At 40.1% G+C, this 24,201-nt stretch overlaps 1 protein-coding gene across 2 annotated transcripts in view; it reads right to left on the bottom strand.

Annotated features, from left to right (window-relative positions):
- Positions 1 to 23,687, bottom strand: part of LOC148097848 (chemokine-like protein TAFA-2) — a 97,853-nt gene extending 74,166 nt beyond the window's left edge. For both annotated transcript variants that reach the window (XM_087830524.1, XM_087830525.1), the window contains exon 1: positions 23,178 to 23,687. The gene's annotated coding sequence lies outside the window, so the exon portion shown is untranslated. The remainder of the gene's footprint in view (positions 1 to 23,177) is intronic.
- Between the last annotated feature and the right edge of the window lie 514 nt (positions 23,688 to 24,201).

The following is a 24,201-nucleotide window of genomic DNA, read 5'->3' as shown; positions in this document are numbered from 1 at the left end:
ATCCGCGAGTTTCTCTGTGAGTTTCCCATTACGTCGTAGCTACTCGGTGCTTATTTATTTTTCTTTCGCTGTAAAAAGAAGTTTTCTTCCCACGCACAACGGACACTAATGTTTTTGTCACTTTTTATGGAATCAAACTCAAAGGTCAGTACTTCCACGCTTTAAACGCTGCACGCTCATACTCTCTCCTACACTCGATATATGATCCATTGTTGATCTGCACACAGCTGTTGTCACGAACGTCGCACTCGCTTACGTCACTGTCATGAGACATTCTCGCAAAAAAATCACGGTTTTAGTAACGCAGTAACGCAGCGTTCCTACGTGAAAGTAACGGTAATCTAATTACCGTTTTTGCGATAGTATTCCCTTACTTTACTCGTTACTTGAAAAAAGTAATCAGATTACAGTAACGCCCATCTCTGGTGCTGTATTGCACTGCACTAATTAACACCACATTTAATCATCTACACAAAATTCAGTGAATAAAATAGATTAAATAGATTTTTATGAGCTTATCATTTATAATTACATAAAGATTGTTTAACTAGTGGTAAACATTTTTGGATACAACTTTTTACGACTGATGGGGCAACTTCTTTTATTTTCCCAGTGTGTTTCCTGACGATGAATTTTCCACAAAAACGAAAGGCGTTTGGTGATTATGTTACATGGGCAATTTTGCATCTGGAAAATTCTGTGTGCCAACCCTTTTCCTGTCTTGTTAAGGTGACAGTTTGCCAAAGTTTTGAGGAAGACTCAGATGATCATTAAATCTACAAATGTTTAGAAATGTCTTCAAACCTTCCCAACTTGTGTAAATCCACAATTGTCTTCATTAGATCTTCGCTGAGTTGTTTGGACTCTCCCATTATTCTGGTCAGTACAATGAGTGCTGTCCAAGAAATCTATTTTAGGCTTGCAAACAGACCAGTTGTAGTCAGTCATGATCACTAACAAGAAGTTAGTAGTGCTGTCAGCGTTAATCTCGTTAAAACGACGTTAACGCCATAACTGCATTAACGCGGCAATTCTCCATTAGTGAGTTTGCGCGGATCGCCGAATGTGTGGGGCTGCATGGCATCAATGCATAAGCGCGGTTTGCTCGTTAAAGCGTCAGCGCCGTGCAGCCCCACACATGGGATGATCTGCACAAACTCGCTAACGGAGATCTGCAGCGTTAATGCGGTTACGGCGTTAACGTCATTTTAACGAGATTAACGCTGACAGCACTAGAAGTTTTAGTCAAAAGATATTGTAGAACCTTCAGCACCACTTACTAAAAGATTTAAGTAGTTATGTTTGTGCCTGTAGGCGTACCTTTCATCCTGTGTGGATTAAAGAAAATCCTAATTGAATTCAAACAATTCTTGTGTTTTTAGAGTAATTAAATCGTGTCATTCCACCCTGAAAAAAGTTCAAAGAAACTACCCTGAGATTCGTGTGTCTGACGAGCGTAACATCAGAAAGTCCAAAGCAGCATATAAATATGGCCAAGAATTAATTTTCAAACTGGGTTTCTTTTTTCTATGATTAAGAAAATGACTTTTCTATTGAACGCCAACCCAAGCATTTCAGTTCTGTGCATTTAACAGTGCATCCCACGAAGGAACAAATAGTTGAATAGTCATTTAAGCTCAAACTTATTTGCTTAAAAGCTCTGATCGCCATTTAATTTTCTGCATGTGGATCTATCACTATTCAGCCAACGGCAGCTTTTCTAATTCAAAGAAAGTCAACCTGTTCACAAGTATTTCACAAATTTCACAGTGAGTAGAACCGGTCATGACCAAGTCCAAATCTGATGTTCATCTACAACCACGAGTAAAAATTATTCCCCTCAAAATGGACAATTCTCTGCGGTCTTACCATAGCAACCCCCTTCTCATTATAGGAGCACGGACGATATAGCAGAGGGGAGGGACTTCGTATATGCCATTTGAAAGCACCACTCTGAACAGCTACGGCTGACTTCGACAGGTGCTTGCAGATAATTGGGCACCGTGCCGACTACAACCGCAGTGCTGCTGTCTTCTAGAGCTCATTACTATCACTCAGAAGTTCCCCTTTTAAAAAAAACATACCCATATGACTCTACCCATTTGGTAAACCGGCAAATGAAATGTCTGCAGATGCTGGCATTAAAGGGCCTGTCACTCTGCGAGTTGTTGACGTGCTGTTTGGATGGGTAAATGATTGCACTCAGTGTGGTGTAAGCCTGAAGAACATAAAGTTTGACACAGAGGTTCAAATCTATGCAAATGCACTCATATAGCAAGGCATGTCCTATTAGGAAAAGATCAACTGTATATAAACTGACGATTACAGGTTTAAAGCAGGACTTTTGCCCTGACATTAAGACGCAGTATCTGCTGACATGTTTGTTTATCTTTTGGAAATGTTTTCTGTATTTTTTCCTTCCTTAGACCAAAGAGACAGAGATTGGAAAGAAATGAGAGAAACTATTCTGCTAAGAAAGTGAAATGTTGTTATCCTTCTGTCTAACTGACCAATGAAAACGCCACCCACTGAGCCATTTAGATGCATATAGTTGTCAGTAAATCCCTGCTACAGGCTGTGTTGGTGTTGTTGGGTTGCCATTGAGACGTTATAAACCAGAGTCAGTTCAAAAAGGCTTGTTAAACAGTTTTTTTATATGTCACTTGGTTGTTGGAGGGTTTTTCTTCCATCAGTCTGAATGCTACAAGCTACAAATGCTCCGCCTTGCATGGAGGTTTGAGCTCAGTCTTTGGACTTCTAAGTTAAGTTTAAAAACAAACTTCCATGCTCAATCCCCTCGGATCAATGATTTTACCCTTGTTTTAAAGACCTTACTGGATTATAAAAGGATGTTTTAGTGTCCAGTCACTGTAGCCAAAGGGAATGGGAAGCGGCTGTGGTAGTGGCACAGTGTTTCCCAGACTTTTGTTAGAAGAGATAAGCTTTATCAGTGTTATTGCAGCTCTTACTGCTGCCTGTAGCAGTCAGTCAGACGGGTAATTACTCGGTGCCCTTATAACATCGGCATTGTGTCCTGTTATTGAGTCGTGCTTTTTTGATAACTGGTTTGATTTCTTCAAACAGACACTAAGCCTGGAATCAGAGAGCAGTTCTGCATATTTGCAAGCAGACCTGAAAGACCAAGAACATCCAGGTGATCCGTGAAAAGATTACAGATTGCAATCTGATTGGTCATTCCTTTATTTTTGTATTTGGTAAATGGACTGGTACTCATATTGTGCTTTTCTACTCTGAGCACAGAGTAGCAAAGTGCTACAAGCCTTATTCACCCAGTCTCACACATTCATAAAAGCCCTTTTTTCTATATGTAAGCACTTTGATGGAGGCCACTTGGGGTTTAGTGTCTTGCCCGAGGATACTTCAGCATACACACTCGAGTAGCCAACCTTCCGACCCACCGACCTTCTGATTGGTAGATAACTCGCTCTGCTTCCCGAGCCACAACTGCTCCTTAATGGTAATGAATGTTGATCTCAGTTGATAAAAGAAAACCAAGTTAAATGCATTCTAGCGGTGATTTTGTGGATCTGGACAACTAACGAGAGCTTACTGCATCAGCAGCTACTGTGGGCATCTGGCTCAGATAAAGAGGCAGTCAGGTTCAGATCTCTCTGAAAAACTGAGAGGCAATGCATGCACACGTGGAACCAACTTATGAATCACAAAGTAGTCCCGCCCTAAGCCAACCGTGCTTTATCGTCAATTTTGATTGGAACATTTCATTGGGACTGAATCATACTTGTTATTAGTCTCTGTCTCTCTTCCACAGTATGTCTTTATCCTGTCCTCCTCTCTGTAAATAACCTTTAAATTTGGTAAATATTTTTACGTTTGTTTGAAAGGTACTTCGGTTTTATTTTGAAATCTATGCTTTTATTGTGAAACAGGAAACTGGCGCAAAACCGTTAAAGGGCTGTTAGTAACGTTTCTTTTAGGATATGGTAAATAGTGTGCCTTAAAGTGAAAAATATGTACGTTTCCTTTGCCAATTAGTACCTGGCTGACAGTGGCACAAGGTCTGTTAATGTTTCCTTTAACGGAATAAGTTACATGCAATCAAAATATCGTTTAATAGAGTTTATGTTGTTGACCTTGACCTTGACCTTTATGTGTAGTTGTAAGTTAGTGAGGTGATATAATGAATTGAGTGATGTAAATTTGATGTATATGCTATATGTGAGCAGGAGAAATTTGTTTCCTTTGACCCCAACCAGTCGCAGCAGATGGCCCCGCCCCTCCCTGAGCCTGGTTCTGTCCGAAGTTTCTTCCTGTTAAAAGTTAGTTTTTCGTTTCCACTGTCGCCAAAGTGCTTGCTCATAGGGGGTCATATGATTGTTGGGTTTTCTCTGTATCTACTATTGTAGGGTCTACCTTACAATATAAAGCGCCTTGAGGCGACTGTTGTTGTGATTTGGCGCTGTATAAATAAAACTGAATTGAATAGAAACCATCAGTTCCTAACTCCATCATGCTGTATTAAATATGTCACAGACTAATGAAGCTGAAGAGTCTTTTCCCTAATGAGTTTTGTGTAACCACACTCACTGTTGCAGGCTGCGCTGGCCTCACTGGACATGAAAGGAAGAATGCAGATTAAAGGCCCTTCTGCTCTGCTTACCTATCAAATATATTTTATATAAAGGATGTTTGTGAGATACATCACTTTACATCATGACAGCAGTCCCAGACAGCTTTAAAACATCGTGTTTTGTGTGGCTGTAAATATATTTTAGATATAGATTGAGAAATATAGACAAATAAATAGTTAGATCTGTACTTTATCATTAAACTCAATACGTCAGCACGTTTCTAATAAACTGCTGGAAAAGATGATGAAAACATACAGATAAATGTGTATAATATAGTTGCTGGACAGCAGTAACCTGTTGACCTACACAAAGAGGTTAGTGTGCAGGAAAAACATTTAATGTGTTGCTTGGCAACAGTCCAATCTGAGTTCAGTTGCTGAACTATTTGTGTTGGCAAAGGCAAACGAGTGATTAACTAAGCAAACAAATAATAGTCTGTTGTGGCTCTTCTGAAACTGTGGACGTGTGCCTCAAACCAAACCACAGCCATTCACCATAACAGCATCCTCTTATGTGTGATATTCACTAAATATGTTTCTTGTAGTAAATGGAGAGCTCATTAGGTATCAATATATATTTTCAAAAACCTTTTCTGCAATCACATCCTCTTAGTAGCTTTAAAAGTGCAAACAGTTGCAAACAGTATCACTTACATGCCAGAAAAATAAACTGTTTAGTTTTTTGAGGGTGGGGTTGCAAACTGGCTTAAATTCAAGCCAGGATGAAAATAATAAAAACAAAACAAAAAGCATCTGGAGTTTGCAATAGTTTGATGATGTCTTTTTGGTTTCCAGTGTGTTCTTATTATAGAAACTAATACCTTCATGTGTATAGCAGTGTGTATCCTTCCGTCTTATGCTGAGCAGATGCTTCTCAGTATGTATCAGATCTTACACATTTGAATAAAGCCTGGTGAGGAAAACCAACACCTCGGGAAGCAACTGCAAATTGCTGGAGTGTGCTTTCATGAAGTGGGGGCTCAGGGAAAATGTTCATTTTATTAAAGCTTTTAGTCTTTTCTTCCTTTCTCATTTTAGTCATCTAAACCTGGTATGCTCGTGTAGTCAAACATCATGATTGTTTAACTGACACTCAGTGTAGGTGCTACATTATACACATGGATAGATTGTCTGTGATAAACAGAGTACATCTGATGATGCAAGACGATAACTGACCCTGAATTGGATAAATGTAAGAACATGGATGGATCTTCCCATTTTCTTATACTTTCTAACACCTGATTTTGTCAAACATTTACACCACGGTTTTGTCATTTATGTCAAGCAGCTATTTGGCAGTGGCATCTGGTGGTTATTGGTATTTACAAAGAAATCATCTAATGTATCTATAGAGCCTCTGCAGTCTTCTCTGTTACATATTATCCTAATAAGCCGGCTCTATTTCCATAAATGACTCTCAGCTGTCTGAGTAAAATGGACTTCTCATTCCAAGTGTTTCCTCACTCCGGGTTTTGTAATTAGCTGTCAGCACCTGGAGCTTAACAATGTAATTGGTTCCTATGCTGCATTGGATTAATTAACGATGTCTGTTTGTGAAGTTGATGTGCGCGGTGTCCTTCAGAGTGACTGAAACATTCAGTACATCGCAACGTTTGAGCCACGAGGAGCACAACCAGGACTCCACCGATTAGAACATCAGGCTAAGAAGAGACAACTGAAGCTTTTACCTGTCCAGCCTTCTCTAAGACTCAGATACAGGACTCCTTTTCATTTGTTTCTGAGAAATGTGACCATAGATGACATATATTGTGCCAAGTGAATTATTAGAAAGTGATAATGAATATTAAAAACCCTTTGGAAACTGTTGATACTGTTAGGAAATGTCCCAGCAAAATCAGGGGTTCCTGGAAGATACCTGCTATGATGTGTGGTTAGGTGACAGTGGCAATGACAAAAAGACAGGACGGTAAGCTGGAGGTAGAAGAACTGAAGATGCTGAGATTTGTGTGTGTGAATGGGTGGATGACTGGATGTGTAAAGCGCTTTGGGGTCCTCAGGGACTAGTAAAGCGCTATACAAATACGCACGATCTGATATCCTCGTGTTGGTGTTGTTCCCAGATCATCATACTATAGGTTGTTCCAGGATCAACATTGCAAGTGACCAATCAGAATGTTGTGATGTCATACTTTTGCGACTTTGGGAAAAACCGGCGTAAAACAAAAAACTGTACTTAAGCTGCGAGAAACCGCCTTTGTCCGCCGATCAACGGACCCTAACCCTGACCCTGACCCTAACCCTTTAATAAACGCTAAGCAGAATTGATATTGTCCTTGCAACATTGGAATTTCATAAATGCACGAATGGGTTGGTGCGCAAAAGAATAACGTCACAATAATGTGATTGGTCACTTGCAATGTTGAACCTGGAACAACATTTTCATGATGATCTGGGAACAACACCAACACGACGATATCAGATCATCCATACAAATACAGGCCATTTACCATTTCCAAATTTCCACATTTTGTTACGAACTGCTAGACTGGGATGAACAAAAGCCGAAATGAGGATGAGAGACAAAGGCCGAGATGGTAGGCTAAGATGATTTGGATATGTGCAGAGGAGGAATAGTGGATAGAGATAGTAATGCGAACCAGAAATTATTTCCACTACTAATTAATTACCGTTGAGCTCAAGGTCCTATTAATAAACGGTTAACGAATGTGTATTTATGACGACGATTTGTGAGACTGGTAAACTTATGATACGTACAATGGTCTTTCGTTCTACACGGTGCATTTCAAGCTCCTGTACCCATCCGTCGGTAAACTGTACCTGGGCTTGTTGCAGTGACCTGAAGTTACTAAACTTCATGAGTGTATGCGCTCACTCCAAGAACCGTATGATTATAAATATGAGCGTGGTGAAAGTTGGTGCAGCACGCTAACGTCTTTTGTCCACTCTGTGTGCTCGTACGGGTCTAAAACTTTCACTCCTTTGATTTTTTCCTCGTATCTTTTCTTTGACTTTTCATCAAGTCTGTCTTTCTACGGACTGGCATTGTTCTCCTTCGTTTTGTACATAACTTTTTTGGGGGGCAAAGAAAAAGCAAGAATTTATTGGAACCGGAGAAAGAACGTTTTGCGGTGCTGCAAATGCTTGCATTTGATGCGGTACTTGGATTGTTTTGCCACGAGTTCCCGGCATGCAATGCGCGAAAGTCACGTGGTCTTTCAACCTCTATTGGAGAAATGATGTTGAAGATGGAGTTTCCAGGCAGGAGGAAAAGAGGAAGGCTTCAGAGAGCGTTTACAGATGCAGAGGGTTGGTGTGACAGAGGATGCTAGGGTGAGATTGAGGGAGATGATCTACTATGACAACCCCTAAAAGGAGACAGCGAATAAAGAAGAAGAAGACACTGTATTGTCTCCAGTGTCTCCAATGAAGAAGACTTCTTTCTCCATTATCCTTTCACGTGATTCACAAGAAATGGATATATAACAAAGGTTCTTCTTCTCTTTCCAGAACATTTCCCTCCAGATCCATCCTGAAGTAGATGTTTGAGATAGAGAGAATAGTAGAAAAGCACCATATAAAAAAACTAAACACACTGAACATTGTAGCTGTGGCTGCAAAAAAATTGAATTTGTGTTGTTAAAGAAAAAGTTTCAAAGATAATAAAACAAAAGAACAATGAGCTGAAAAACTTGAAGAGTTCAACAGCACTTTGTTCAGTTATTTTCACTTTTATATCTAAACTGTTGTTAATGCAAAATATATTTCACCAAATGTGATTTTAAGTGACTTTGTGGGTTAAATGAGGTTCCTGTCTAAACCGAATAACCAGTATAACACCTTGACCTTAGGCCAGTGCAGATCTGCTCTCGAGTCTCAAAGCCGACTCTGTTGCTTGTTTTTCGCTGTTTATTTCACTTCAGTAAACTATTAATAAGCCACCTGCTCGTCCTGCATTATATTTGGTTCTATCCATAGCCCAAAACAAATTGCTAATAAAATAATTTGGACATAAATCTGCCCAACAACTATAACAAACTGGCAGCATCCCATGTGGCCCCTGGAACATCTGGCTTCTACATCAACAAATCAACAGATCCCCGAGACAGAGCTCAGTGGCCTCTGCAGTCTGGAGACTTGTCGTTACTCATCTTTGGCATGTTACTGTACTTCCAAGCCAGTGCAGCTCCATCCCTCTTTTTTCTCCTCTCTCTCCCACAAGTGTATAGTGACATTCAGTCGGAGTGGATGGGGAAGTGCAGAGGCAAGGACGTGAGTTTATTCATCAGCTCCTCTACTGCTGTTTATGCTCCATCAGAAATTCAGGGTTTTTCTCTTTCAGAATGAAAGAAAAGGCAGCTGATGTAAGACCACAGGATCCCATTTAGATAGAGGAGACATTCAATGTGACATTTAATTTAACGCTACAGGCCTTCAGAGGTGCACATTTGGCCTGGTGCAGACTAGGTATAATTTGTCACTGATTTCTCTGAAGCAGGATTGGAAAAAGTAAAGAAACATATTCCCCTCGTGAAGTAGGAGCGCAAAAGAAACCACACGCAAGTGAAAAAAAAGTCTTTTTTTTTTCAGCATTAGCGTAGCAAACCCAGACGATATAAAAGATGCATGTAGCTAGAAAGTACGGAGCCCCGCAGGGGACATGGGAGAAAAAAAAATTAAGACGGACTTTTGCGAGATGTCGCAAAACAAACTCGAGATCTCGCAAAAGTTTTAGCCGCATTCTTCGGAGGCCACCAGCTCGAAGCCGACTGGGAGGTCGAGGCACGATGTGTCGGGAAAGCGGTGTTCCTCCCGGCTGTAGTAGGTCTCGACCTCCTGTTAGCTTCGAGATGGTGGGTGTCAGATGTCCAAAAACGTCGGAACACTTTTGCAAATATGTGATGTCTTGTAAACCGAGCAGGTATCTGACGTTTACACAACTACATTCACGCCTCTCCGTAAGAAAGTGACGTCATGTGAAAGTGCCTTAAAACTACATTCTTTTTAATGGCCAGCAGGGGGCGACTCTTGTGGCCACAAGATTTCCAGATCTACAGAATTCTGTAAAAAAAAATCCTCTGCTCCCTTTCTCTGTGACCTCAGTAAACACGTTGCAGAGATTTGGGTTCAAACATTTCAAGTCTTAATGATTAAGAAATAAAGTTTATAGTCGTTATTACTGTTTTCTAGACAGAAAGGAAGAATATCCAGGATATGCCTATTGGTTAACATAAACACCTCAGTTTCACAGTCAGATCCACACCTCTCTCAAACAATTTAGTGACAACAAAATGTGTTTCAGTGTTTCATGATAGGACTTCACTAGTGCTACAGTCACACCAGTGAAAACAGGGACTGGAGACCGCAGCACAAAGTCGTTACGACGGTGTAAAATGAACTTGCAGTCTCATTGCATGTGAAATGGTTTCTTCAAACATGGAGACCAGGTCTGCCACAACTCCCAGGCTGTATCCCAATTCAGGGTCTGCAGCCTTAAAGTACGCAGCCTCAACGATCCTCAAGGGCCGCGTACTTAAAGACCGGTAAGGCCGGAAGTGCGAGGCTTGTGAAATGGGACGGTCTAGCCTCCGTCGCCTGCCCAGGTTGCCTAGCAACCATGATACTAACAGCTGGAAACGTTTCATACAGCTTTGTTTGACAGAAATGAAGGAGAAAATCTTTTGTTCATTTGTTTGTTTGTTTCTACATGAGCTTTGATCATTCTCTGTAAGATTAAGGTCAGCTATTGAACGGCGTATATTTTAAAGTAAAGGCTTTAAAACCAAGTTAGTACAAACGTCACTAATGTCTCATAACTTTGCCGACATGTGGCCAACAGTAATGTTTCAATGTTCTTCGTTATTAAACATTTGCACATAAATAAGTGACATAATATTCAGTACTTACTTAAAGTTTACTCTTCAGGCGCCCCTCATCCACCGTTTTTTTCGGCAAAATTATCCACACCCACCGCCGCGCTATGCATTCTGGGATATGTTGGGCCACGAAGTCTACACCGCCACGTCCTTAAAATTCAGGGAAATGAAGGACGCATTTGAGGGCCGCATTTTGAGCAGCCTTCGAATTGGGACAGCCTTCGTCGCGTCGCTGTGACGTAATCGGCCTTAAAATGCGGCCTTTAAGGCTGCAGACCCTGAATTGGGATACAGCCACAGTCATCTTCAAAGCAATTTTGTTGCGTCAACATGGTAATGACTCTGCAATAATCTGCAATAAGAGGGAGTCAGTCTCCTATCAGTCCTATAAGTTTGTGTCAAGTTGGCCATTCCTCGCAATCTGTTTGTGATTAACTGCGATCATCTGGCAAACATCGCAAATCGGTCTTCATGCGCAGAAATTCAGATCAACGACTTAGATGCAAAGTTCAGTCAGAACCTCTTGTGAAACTGAAATTAAGATACTGCACCACAAATGGTGACATACTACAGGACAGCAGTTTAACTGCAAAATGACATAGGTGCTTGGCAACCTTGCATTCATATAGAAGTATATCTATAATACAACCAGTTGGCAACCAGTTAAGTCAAGTCCCCTACCGCAAAGAGACTCAGTGAGATTGACTCCAATTTATTGCAGTATGTTGGCAATTATCTGCAAGCTTTCATCAATCAGTCCAACTGTTCAGTTGTTTACAGATGGGTTGCCTCCCACCAGGCGACCTGTGCAATCGCCGTGTGATCAAAAGTGATCGCCGCAATTCGGCAACGAATGTAAAAAATGTTCAGAGCAATCGCAGGAAACCACCAGTGTTTCCTATTGCAAGGAGGTTGCCACATGGGCAGTAACAGACAATTATAAAATATTTGCAATTAAATATATTTATGTACTGAACACACGGGGATAAAAATAAAGAAAAAAGTCAAGAAAAAGCAGCTGATTTATTGGACGATTGGTCGGTTGGCTGTTTTATTTTATGAGGACTGACATGACTTGAGTTATTGAGCCTCGGAGCTGCTGGTAGACAGATTTTACTGCCACTGGAGTGTAGCTTCATATTTAGCATTAGGACAAAGGAAGTTCAATATTTGGAACAGCCATATATATACACAAAAAAATTACATTTGTCAAAGTGTGACTTTAATGTGTAGCAAATCAACTGACGCGTATGATAAATGTGTAAGGAAATGTACCAATTAGACACTCAGTGTAATTGATGACACATTGCTTCCTCTTGCTAGCTCTCTAACTTCTTCCTAGGCTTGTTTCACTTAATGATCCAGTTAATGTTTGGAAACAAGAATGATTTCTTTTAACCTCCAATAATAATGAACGAGAATGTCATTGGAAGTCAATTCAAAAAACATAATGGTAGACAGTAGTAGTACCATAATGTCACTGGAGGATAATGGACAATAATAACAACATGAGTAACTGTTAATCAGATGGACTGAATCTGTTTTTTAATTTAAACCAACAGACACGTGAGCCCATTTTCCATCTGATAGCTCTGACAGGCGCACTGTGCACCCTAGCAGACGCCTGTATCTTCATTTTCCATACGCCTGCTCACAACAGCTTTACTTGCACATCAGTGTCAGCAGCATTTCAGCTCCATCCAGCAGGTCTGTGAGACGTGTGAACGCAGTGCTCGTCCCCACTCTGGGTCTGATGTTTCCCAGTCTTACATCTCAGAAGCCCTGAAGTTACTGTGTGTTATAATATTATATAACATCTCTAATTTAGAGCAGGTACCCACCTCAGTGGAGACTTTCTCACATACTGAACAGTTATTAATGAGGTGATCAGCAATCTTTATATATATATTAGATAGATAGATAGATATGATATATGATATAGATATTATATATGTATATGATATATATATATATAGAGATATATATATATAGGGATATATATATAGGGATATATAGATATATAGAGAGAGAGATATAGAGATAGATATAGAGAGATATAGATATATATATATATATATATATATATATCTATATATATATATATATATATCTAATAGATATATATATATATATATATCTAATAGATATATATATATATATATATATATATATATATATATATATATATATATATATATATATATATATATATATATATATATATATATATATATATATATATATATATATATATATATATATATATATATCATAGATATATATATATATATCATAGATATATCATATCTATCTATCTATCTATAGATAGATAGATAGATAGATAGCAACAGAAATCCAGAAGTGTTGAATGTATCACCAAATAGATGCATTCTTACAGATCCAGAAGGCAGGGCCAATCATTAGTGTTAATTTGAAATCACCACTTAATGCATGTAAATTCAATATTCTCCCCTATTTTAGCTCTGTTTTGGTCTCCACCAACCTCCGACGGAATTATCTACTTTTCTTTTAACTGTGCTCACTGGAGATTTGATTTATGGAGTGTTTGGTGCAGAGAGCAACCCCATGTTGCTATTGGAAACAATGTTGCAAACTTATGTCCAAAACAATTTGCTGAATGACACAAAAACACTAGGAGGACTTTTTGGGGTGCATTGGGCTGAACTGTTGACTAACGCAGCTTTAATTAGACAGCCTCCATGTCTCATCCCACCTTGATACATGGAGGCTTTTGCCTCTGAAAAGTGTCTGCAGAACTAAAACCAACATTTTCTTCTTGCTGCCTCATTTCTCCAGCTCTCTCTCTTTCCCTGCCTCTCTGCTCCCATCTCCTCCTCTCTCCCCTCATATCTCCAGCTGTCGCCTGGTATAATGTAAATGAGCCTCTCAGCACAGAGCCTATGATGGTGTCAGCCCTCTCCTTAGTCTCTGGTCTCATTAGAAGCCTAGTGCAGCTGACATTTACCCGGCTACTGTGTTGACTAGCTCTTCATGCGGGGCACATGGGTCAAAACAATACACAAGGAACTTTAACAATCTCAGTGCTTTTGGAAAGGAAGGTTCCTGGAACCTGTGACATGATTGAATGTTGACAAAAAGTACACAAATGCCAATAAACAAGGCTTACAAGGCATCTAGATTAATGCAGATTCTACAATGACAGCAAATATATTCAGATTTCGGTTTTATTATACTACAAATGCACAAAAAGCTGAACTTGTAAAGGTTGTTTTCTACAATGACCTCACGGTCGATCCAGTGATAAAGTCATTACACGGTCTTAATTTTAGATTTGCTTTGATTTCAGTGAACGCCGTACTTCTCCTGAGCCCTACAGTGAGGTGCAGAAACAGCTCTGTGAGGTTGAAATTAATAGGATGGCCATAGCTATTTCCTGACTCTTCATCCTCTTGGGACCCTGCAGCTCTGTTTTTCTGCGGTCTTCTCATCCTGTTACTAATGCCTGACTCTGTGTAACCCTTATCTCCATGCTCGCTACAAGGCCTGATAGGACTCTGTGTGTAAGCAATTAAAACGGCTTATTTGCCAGATAAGTGGGGGACAGCGGTCCGATATGAAAGCCACAGGCTGCCAATATCACGTCTTTAGGTTACAACCCCCAGGTTAAATAGCCCGAGGGCACGGAGTGAACCAAATGAGGCGTAGAGCTCTGTGTGTGTGTGTGTGTGTGTGTGTGTGCAGAGGGCATGAAATTCTGCCTCAGGGAACACACAAAAAAGGTGAAAAATAAAGTTTTTCAAAACTGAGTGCACCCATAAGCCAACAGCACCTTTAGCAACAATAACTTGAATTAATCCTTTTCTATATTCTGTATTTTAGTGTCATTATTTTGGAGGAGCTGTTGTTCACAGAGTCGCTTCAGTTCGCTGACGTTTGCAGGCATTCATTTATGCACAGCTCTCTTAAGGTCACAGTCAGGTTGAAGCCATGTTTAGTCTTTTGCTAATCGTACTGTCAAGAAGCAACATTAACATGCTAACTAATGTCTGTAGACTCTGAGATGTAGTTCTTGGAATTTTTACAATTTCTTTGAGTATTGCAAGGTGTGATGTTGAGCTGAATTTGCTGGGACAGTCCACTCCTATGAAGACTGGTAAGCGGCGTGGAATGAAACACTAGTAATCCAGGGTTTGAACTCGTTCTTGGCATCAGTAGTCAGCTTGTCATTTCAATCAGGCAACTTGCATGTTAAATGACATTTTTAAAGCAGTTTAATTTTAGTTTGGTTGACTCTGAGATCATCCCTCCCTTTGAAATGTTACAAACAAAATTGGAGAGAGATCCTACAGGTGGATGCCAGGGTGGTGTAGGCTTTGGCAGGCAGGAATGCATGAGAAGTAATGGGAAATTTTGCAGCTTAAATGCACCACCAAATTGCGAGGGTGTGTTTGGTACAGGGTGTAAGGGAAGGAAGTTGCTAGCCTGAACTAGCTCGCAGGCACTGCTCAATTTAAGTTTTTCATTTTATACTGCAAAAGAAAAAAGAATATGTTACATTTTTTCATTTGCTTAACTGTTTTGCTAATCGTATCATTTCATGTATATTTGAGTTTGTCATTTTTTAATAGTTAACTTTGTATTTGCACCCACAAATTGTCACTTATTAAAGAGTGACTCATTACATCTCTTTGTTGTAGGTCTGCATTATAATACAATGTTCCATTGCATAATTAGCCTTACCAATGCTTTTCCTGTAATGGTACACATTAGCATTTGCATATACAGATATCTGACAAACCAAATTATACTGTTATCGTTGCTCTTAACTGACTGCTTCATCAAAATCTGACAGTTAAAAACTGCTCGCAACAAGATAAATTGCGGTCTTTTACAGTATTTTTGACAGCACTTCTGTGATGTAACATGTTATCTGTCATTTAAGTTAACCTTCCAGTCTCTGAATTCTTTGTACAGATTGGCATGTCTGTTAGCAAATTGGTTATGTTTCTCTGTTGATATGTGGAGCCTTTAAACATCTTTTACAGATGGTTTCTGAGTGCTTTCTCGTCACTGTGTGAGAATTGCTGTGTGCTTTTTTTTTTTTTTTAAATCCACAACTCGATAAAACCTAAATATACTCACTTTAAGGATTCAAACCTGATTTAACTTTATGAAACAAAGTCTGGTCTCTGGTCATGTTAGATGTCTTCAGCTATAAATGTCACAGATGAGCTGGCAGCTGTGAAGTTCAACCTTTCCTGTCTGTTCTATTTATTATTGTGTCTGCATACTAAAATGTATCTATACCTTCAAAACATGACACACTGGAACAACAACTGCCGCCGTCACAGTGTTGTAATATTCATACAATGTTTTGCCATTTAACACGGTTACACTGATATCCAAAAACTTTGAAAAATAGATCAGTTGACATTTTCTTGAATTTTTGTCTGGTTGCTTTATTTTTAGAAGGAATAATTATTCATATTATTTTTTTAAAAACAGATATATGAAAATAATCTGCTGCTGTTGTTCAGTAGTTCTTAACAGTGTAATAACTTGTAATTGCAGAGAAAGAATAAGATGTTTTTGTTCATGAGTGATGATCCAGAGTCTTTTTTCCTATCTGTGAAGCCTGGACATGTTCACCATCGACTGTAGAGTTAGCACAAAGACTGAAAACTGAGATTTGTAAAAATGTGTGAAACTTGAGTTAAATCTAATGTAGCCACATTTTAATGTGTAATGATAACATAACATAACTAAAGTTAAAATCTTATTATAATATAAACATTGGGCAATTACGCTAAAAGCTACAGCTAAATATTTAGCTAGCCTAGCTTAGTAGTTAGTGCAACTCTGCTAAGCTAGGCTAGCTAAATATTTAGCTAGCCTAGCTTAGCAGAGTTGCACTAACTACTATCTGTACAGCCTTTAGCGAGGGACGTTAACTTAAGCCAAACACTTAAATCTATTATATATGTACATGTATTGTTTAACAATGTATTTACTAGGTGACCTTGCAACTCTGCTAAGCTAGGCTAGCTAAATATTTAGCTAGCCTAGCTTAGCGGAGTTGCACTAACTACTATCTGTACAGCCTTAGCGAGGGACGTTAACTTAAGCCAAACACTTAAATCTATTATATATGTACATGTATTGTTTAACATGTATTTACTAGGTGACCTTGTTAGTTTCATTCAAAAAGAAATTCAAGGGCTTGAAATCTTATATTTGGTACAGTTTGGCAAAGCCTTAAAAAGCCAAACCATTATATAAATTAACTGGTTGAATAGATCATCAGACAATCCTCACAGACAATCACAGAGCAGCCTGCTGTTGGAACACATTCAGGTAAATATAAGAAATCAGTAACTGAGGTAGAGTTTAAATACAGCAGGCTCACAGCAAACAAACTTTTTGAAGTATACCCATCACATCAGGTTTATTTAATTTTTAGAATAAAGTTTCAAATCCATCTACAAGCTGTAACAAATACCAGCAGCTCAATGTTTCTCAAGCCGGCGGTCTCTTGTGGATTGCCATATCGGCTTCAAAAACAGGCGTGAGATATAAGAACATGGATAGATTGGATAGAAAAAGCGAAAGCAGCAGATTTCACTCTGTAGACGACGCAGCAGATTGACGCAGGAGGAGAAGACTTCGACCTTGGTCTCGACCTGAACAAACTGTAATGAGTTCTGAACTTTCTGCCTCAGCTCAGTATTGTTGTGGTTTTCAGAGTGCTGAGAGCTGGCAAACAGGATATTGAGTCCCAGATGGGCTTTGGCTCACATCATGAAAGTACTGGAGGCCCACAGCTCTGCACACGCCATCAGCCATCGAAATGAAACTGAGGGAAGGGGATGAGTGGAGGAGATGTGAGAAGAAGGGCAAGGCAAGAAGTTTTTCTGCTGTCCAAAATATGAGTTGGTGTGTTTGTTTGGAGGCTTTTTCGGAGGCTGGAGTTATCCTGCGTGACGGGCGCGTGTTTAGAAGCCACTGGGCCACACAGAAAGCAACACTAAGACGCTGCTGAAGAGATAAAACAGCCACATGGGGGGATCCTGGACACAGACCAGTGGATACCCGTTTTTCCCTCAACATCTTTTTCGGTCACTCTCACCCTTCTTGTGTCTCTCCGTCTTTTTTTCCTTCCTCTGCATGAAATAGGATCACATTTAACTGGAGGAGGACTCTTTCATGTGGAGGAGGAGGACAGCGTGCAACGGAGAAAACATGGCTCTTCCAGCAAAGGGACACTCAGGGATGGATTGAGAGGGAAAGAAATATTCAGAGCGCATGATGCAGAGGAAGTACAGGAAAAACTACATTTCAGCAGCTGTAACAGATCTGTTACTTTCCATCATATTCCCAATTTTGGAATGTTTTTGTAGGACATTGAAAGTATTTTTGAACCCTGGACTTGTGGTTAATTTCTTCCTACACTTCAGGGAATTCCAGACATACCAGAGAATATCACATTTTGCAATTTATAGATCCAGGACCAACATTCAAAGTGAGAGCAGACGGTGTATATAACCTTGCCAAGCAAAGGTTGTAAAGATTGTCTTAAAAGTGTAGAAATCGACAGTAAAGTTATCAGTCAGTTAAATAATCTGTTACATGTCTTCATTTAGTGTCACCACAATCAGGTTCCTGTGCACATATCCACAGAAAAAGCATGAACATGAATAAAATACTTTTAAGGTTTGGAATACTGTCAGAACTACTGTGACAGCGTCAAACCAAGGACGCAAAAAATAAATAAATAACTGCTGTAAGATCGTTTACATGTACCCACAGCATTTATGAGGGACGAGGAAAGTAACGAGTACCGGCTCAGGGAGGATGGACTGAAAATTAATGACCATTTGAGAGCTGAAAGTTCTGTAAATTTAAGGAAAATGTGGAAATGACATGATCACAAAAACATGTTTTTTTTTGTCCAAGTATCTTTGAGTGGAAGGAAATAACTGGGACTGGGATGAGGTAATCCATTACTTAGACATGATATGGAATAGAGTTGCTGGTAGGTTTTAAATTCCTAACAAGATTAGAAAATTAGTAGTATTTATAGCATTGCTGATTCTCCTGGTCTTGATTTGCATGTTTTACCTTATTGGTAAAACTACCAAAAATTAAAAATACCTCTGTCATTGTTGTTAACCTTTCCATTAAACATAAAACGCATTCGTTTGAATAAATATTTGTGAGGTCAAATCATAAGAAATCTATCGCTTAAATAAAAAGATTTTTTTCACAATAAAGTACGAATAAAAGAGGAATACAGGACTGCTTAATGGCAGAGTGAGAGGGTGATAGCGTTCCCTTATATCATACAACACTTTGAAAAAGAGCACAGTGCTTTACAACTTATTAGATCAGTGTAAGCACCTCGCCACAGCTGCCCCAAATTTACAGTATTTTTTTAACCAGGTATTGAATTTCACTGATTACAGAAATGCCCATACACATCAGTAAAAAGACGGGTGTATGAACGTGAAGTTCCCATGACATTTTTGCCCATCCTCACTCGGCTACTTTAAGTATAATAACTGAGTTTGCTTATTTATAACTGTAATTATACTTTTTTGTATTGGTTCTATTTGTTTTGATCACGGTTTAATTTTTTTTTTTATGTAATAGGTAATTTCTAAAATAATTTTTATGCATCTGTAATGGTGAATCCACCAGTATACACAAGTCTTTAATAGTTGTGATATTTTTAATTGTAAATATATCATTATTATTATTGTTATTATTATCCATGACTTTTTACATTAACATTGAAGTCCAGTTTGCTCCAATATGAGTATAAAACATGAAATGATTTTGCTATTTAAATAAATAACAGTATCAATTTTAGTTTTAAACATGTTTTTGACAGATTTCTAAAATATTTGTGTTTTCTTGCTTTTACGACAGGTGGTCGAATAAGGAATGTATTTATCACTGACCTTCAAGTCACCATTTATAACCTCCAGTTGTATATTTATATGTGCCTCTGTGATTTTAATTGTAAGAAAGTCTCCTATCATAAATTTTATCCATCTTTTCTTACAACTTTCCATAGTTTTTAACAGAAATTGCTCCACCGGTGTGTAATTTCCCCACTGCTTATCACTACATTGTAATGCTTTGCAGTGAATCACAGCTACCAGACCCAAAATCATTTTTTATGTTCCTGTAATGGTTGTAAGGTTTACAGCTGCAGAAGCCTTTAGGCGGATACTTGAAGCCCAGATGGGGAAAACAGTTGGCAGCAGGTTAATGTTATTACATGAAAAAGAAAAAAATGATTAATTCCTTTAGGACATTTCAAAATATATGTCATAGATATAAAAAGCAATACAGGTGTGATGAACACAAATAGAGCCATTTTTAAAATGCATAGTAATTACTCAGTTAATGTGCTCACAGCAGTAGAGTCAGGATGGACAGCACTGTAATAAAATGGGACAGTACATTGCCCGTTGTTGTTACAGAAGAGTATAGGCATTTCTTTAAGTGGTTAAATTCAATCACTGCCTTCATTACAATAAATGTTGTTAATTTATCATTTTCTACTTTATGATTTCCCACAAGAAGCTGAACTTTTTTGCCTCATTTTCACTGTAAAACATGGCAGCACGAGAGTGAGCTTTTAAACAGTTTAAACCAGTTTTTTTGGAGTGCACATGTGTGGATTTTCCTCTTACAGTCAGGCATCCGGGTCAGGCTGCCTATCAATCAGCCCCGTGATTGACAGGCAGCCTGTTCAGGGTGGATTCAGCTGGGATCGGCTCCTGGTAATGAATCACTTTTCTTATACGCTACTACCTGATCAAGATGGATCTTCGTCACCATACGCTGAGCCAGCTTCCTACTCTATAACACAGTGAACATCCAATGAATGCTTATGTTCAGAAACACAAAGAGAAAAACCACTGACAAATCTGTGTAATTAACATTTACGCTGAAGGCTTTGAACCAGCTCTGAATATTCAAACTCGTGAAAGAAAATGTGGGAAATAAAGGCGGAAGAAGCAAAGTGAGAAAAGAATCTAATCAGAAGGAGAAGACCGAGGTCAGAGCAGGAAATATATCGGAACCTTTCGCTGCTTTCATATCATTTCTGCAGAGCTCCTGTTTATTCAGCGGCTGGTGAATTTGTTTTAGTTCAGATGAAACAGAGAGAGAGGCGAGAGAGCTGCACATCAAATAGAATGAGAAAGGGAGTGAGGAGGGGGGGGAGAAAAAGCCTCTCGCTCCCTACTTACATCAAACAACCGCACAGCGGGTGCCAATCAGCTGCCGATATTTTACACAAATTTCAATCATTTCTGTTGAGGAGAGAGCAAAGTCGCGTATCAAGGAGCCGCAGCAGAGCACCTGACCTCCTCTGAGGTCTTTCATTTGAGAGATGAGGTGGATTAAAAATAAATAAATCCCAGAGCAGTTTGCATACAGACATTCAAAAGAGTCTCTGTACAAGAGAAAGTCTCATCTCAAAGATTTTATTTTATAGAACTAGTCGTTGGAAAGAGTCTAACAGGGTGGTCAATAGCGTGCCTCACGGGCATGGGGTCAGAAAAATGATTTTAATGAATGAATCAGCCTCCTTGAATCACTCTGCTGCTCAGGGTTTTCTTGGATTTTATTACTTTGGTATGACTTCAAATCAGGACACCTTCCATCATGGTGCGCTTGATTTGTGCAGTTCCTGTTTACTCTCTAACTAAAACCCCCAAAGAAAAAGAAGTTTCCAGGCTAATTCAGAGACAGCCCCCACCTCCCGCTGATGCTTGTGTGTTGCCCGTCACAGCTGTTCGGCGGCAGTGCCGGGTCGGCCTGGTTGGCGAGGAGCAGCGGACCATGAAGCCTCAGTGTCACTGCTTCGGATCAATGGCCAGGCAGAGCCAGGACGAGGTCGTGTGACCTGCCCCTAAAAGGTGACATTGGCCGAGCGGCCGGTGCTGGCCAGGCAGCCGGCACCAGTTCGCCCAGCTGGACCGAGGGAGGGGGCCCAGTTTGACCTGAGCCAGGCGAGCTTAGAGCCATTAAAGCTCATCGTTCGCGCCGGAGGAGCTGCTGCTAATGCTTCCAGCTAATTGCGGACTGCTGGGGCTGCCAGTTCTTTTTCTGAGGGGAAGAAGAGTTTGGCTGCTAAAAAGAAAAAAAAAAAAAGTCGCTATTAGTTGCCAGATGATGTCATAGTGTGGTTTGCTCCAGCCCTGTGCTGAGACACAGCAGTGGTGGAAGAGGGCTGACCCTTTATTCAGTACACTCACATAAAAATATTCCAAGCAAATGCTCCGAGTGAAAGGAAACGAGACAGAAGATTTATTCTACGTGTTCCACTTACACTGAACTACTTCATATACTGTTTGCTCAGATCAGTGGTTCCCAACTTAGGTGCAGCGCTCCTCCAGATAGGGAGGGAAAAGTCTCTCAGTTTTTCTCCAAGGAGCCACATCAGAAAAGATCTCAAAAGGTCATCGTGTTTATGTTAAATTGGAATATGAAAAGTAGCCGCAGCTATATTTGAAAACATAGTTTCATGTGTGAGCATGTAGTTACTTGGATTTGTGTACTTTTATGTGGATCTGTAGCTTATTTTTTAATCTATTAATCCTATCCAGCAGGGATTGTGACGAGTGGCTGGTATTAGATATGGAAACATGAAGCTGCTGACAGTAACTGGAGCTTTGGCGTTGTTTCATGTAGCGTTTTTAAAGCTAAACGTTGTAATTGGATAAAGGTCGAGAGAGGTGGAGTGGCAAGTTACCCGGACACGTGATGTCAAAATAAAGGTCGAGGGGATGGGGAGGGTAAGATGAGGAAGACAGCAACTGAAAGAGGGCTTCACACTAATTTAAAGGTGGTTTAGATCATCATGAGGAGCTATTTAACCTTCAGAAGTGAGTTGGATTGTGGGACATGATTTTGGAAATACAGTCACAAAAACAGGTGAAATTCTGCTGTTTAAGCAAGCTGATAATTATTTTTTAAAAACGTGCTCCTAAAAGTTGTTTTTACATCAGGCCAGTGTGTGCTTAGACTCCATCTCATCAGGTTTTATTCCTCTGCTTCCTGTTTCACTTTGGAAATGAAAACCTCACGTCTTGTGGCAGCAGCAGCCCATGTGAACCTCCAGCTACTGTGTCACACCATTTCATCATCGCAGGATTTATTTGCTTCTGGTGAAACCACGTTAGCCTCAGAACAGGAGGTCAAGCTGATAAAATGAGTCCGCTCACATCTGTAGTCTTATATACACACGAAGTTTCTCACTTGCACTAAAATCAGAGCACACAAGCATGACCCCAGGTCCAGGATCATCTGCTCCAGACCCCAGTGCAGACTACCGTTTATTGACTGAGTGAAGCTAGACTGTCACCTCTGCCTGCTCTTCACTATCCAGGACTCCCAGTGAGGCGGCATTGATTTGAGGTGGTGAAATTAACTGAATTGTTTGCAGAGTTTAGCGGCAGTGACTGACAACGAGAAAACTGCACCTCCTAAAGCCCGACTCTTCTACTTTCTTTTTCAGGAGTTACTGCAATTAGAACAAAAATAGATCCAAATTTATTTTCTGGTTATTAGGGGGGGCAATGCAAATATGACTATTTTTAATGGGGAGAGGCTCGATTGGACAAATGCGACACTTGAGTGGTTTTTACGCGCTGACCGGCGAGTCTTCCCGCCACCCACCCAGGGCCGTGAATGACCGCTTGCATGGCTCTTACCTGTAGTTGTCCCACTCCCTTCCCGCACTTTAACGCCCTATTAAACCATCGGTGAGGCTGCTGGTGTTACAATCCAGTGACGTCCCTGTGCTCTGGAGACATTTGCGTCCTGGGGAAAAAAACAAACCAAAAAAAAAAACAAAAAAATGGGAGTGGTGGCTTTTCTTGCCCCTCCGGATGAACTCGAACAGGCTTATTGCTTTCGATTATTCGTCTTTTTAAAAGAGCGGTGACGGCACCTCATCCACCACAGAGGTGAGTCTCCTGAATCCAAACCCTTTGTTTTAATCCCGATAGTCCACAAACCCGACGAAAGCCTGCACAGCTGTCTTATTAGGTTCAAACGGGTCCTGTTGTGCGCAATAGACGGGTGATAATCACCCGTGATATCAGCTCGCACTCTTCAGATGGAGTGAGGTGGATCCCATTAGTCACTTCAGCCCACAGTCTTTGCTCAGCCGCGTCTCCTCGCAGTCTGACAGCTCCGCTCCGTGCGCACTAACTTTTATGGAGACTCCAGAGCGCACGGCGCGCATCCGCTACCTCTGCTGGTAGCGTTACAGTAATCGGATTACCGCTATTGACGTAAACGTCACAAAAGAATGGGTGATAATTTAAAATGGTATTTTTAAAGCTGAAAACAATAACACAAATGTGTGTTAACGCGTGTTTTGTAATGCATAAAGGCGAGGCTCAAAGCTGCTGCAATCATATGTTAGGAGACAGAAAGCGAGAAGAGTGTGAGAGTGTGATCCAAAAGTAGTGCAAGGACTGAAGCAGGAACTATAAATGATGACTAATCAGTGATTGGTTGCTTTCGTTACTACACACAGCGCCGGGTCATCAATAACGCCAATGAAAAGCTAGAGATTCTCAGGCACGTGCCACCTGTCCGTCCCCTATTTAACCTTGTGCACTTAAAAACACAGAAAACAGCCTTTAGGCGTTTGTTCCACTCACTGAAGTGTTGATCTGCTGCAGACATCCATCCACATGCCGAGGCTTCCGCCGGCAAAAGTTGTCC

This window comes from Neolamprologus brichardi, chromosome 17 (assembly GCF_056152115.1).
Source record: "Neolamprologus brichardi isolate AB-2024 chromosome 17, ASM5615211v1, whole genome shotgun sequence".
NCBI lineage: Eukaryota > Metazoa > Chordata > Actinopteri > Cichliformes > Cichlidae > Neolamprologus > Neolamprologus brichardi.
Note: the sequence above shows the minus strand (reverse complement) of the source record. Positions and strands in the feature narration are given on the sequence as shown.